We start from the raw sequence: 877 nt of genomic DNA, 5'->3' as shown, positions 1-877 counted from the left end.
TTTTACATAAATGTTATTCTCAAAATGTCTCTTTTTATTCTAGAATGCCAAAAGTTTAAAACAAAACATCAAAATCACTAATCCAAGTCCTGAAAATTCAGAATTTTGAGAAAACTTACAGCGCCAATTTTTACGTACCGTATTGAAATTTCGCCATTGCAATTCATAAGTTTTTGCAATGAATCAATAGTTTATACTCACATAATGTTCACAATGTTTTTGCAATGAATCGATAGTTTATACTCACTTAATGTTCACCAATTTCACTGAGACATGTTATAATGAAAATCACAGTCTCTACATATAAGTTTAGTCTGTTGTAAAATATCTGCAATTGTATTTCCCCTCAACATAATAATTCATAATTATTTCCCGACATTCAATCGACTACAACTTTATAGCTGAGTATTCGAATCTACACTTACAATTTTTGTGCTTGATAGAAAAAATACTGTATACTTCCTACTCATCTATGCAGCCAATAAGCTGGTTCATATTTTTAATGGCAGATTGTGCTGTGTCATTGATGCAAACCACTATTAGAAAAATCTGGTGTGGCGCACTCACACAACTTTCCTTGCCACTATGAAAATTGATCACTTTACGCTAGTGTTCTCGCGCATCTCAAGTCTACTATTTCAAGATCTGAGTCAGCTGGTGACAGGACAATAACTATGGAGACACATGAGGTTTGCTATCTCTTCGTAGTGAATGATTTAATAGAATCAACAGTTGCCAACAGTTTGCAATTGAATAATCACATTTTCTAGGATTCCGAGCTTGTTTTCAATTTTAGGTGAAAATGTTACTGAACATTAATTGTAGAGGTTTTCATGCTCAATCTTTTCCACTTGAAATGTTTTGTTTCAATTGTATC

This window comes from Nilaparvata lugens, chromosome 5, assembly GCF_014356525.2.
Source record: "Nilaparvata lugens isolate BPH chromosome 5, ASM1435652v1, whole genome shotgun sequence".
NCBI lineage: Eukaryota > Metazoa > Arthropoda > Insecta > Hemiptera > Delphacidae > Nilaparvata > Nilaparvata lugens.
This window is presented reverse-complemented; position numbering follows the sequence as displayed.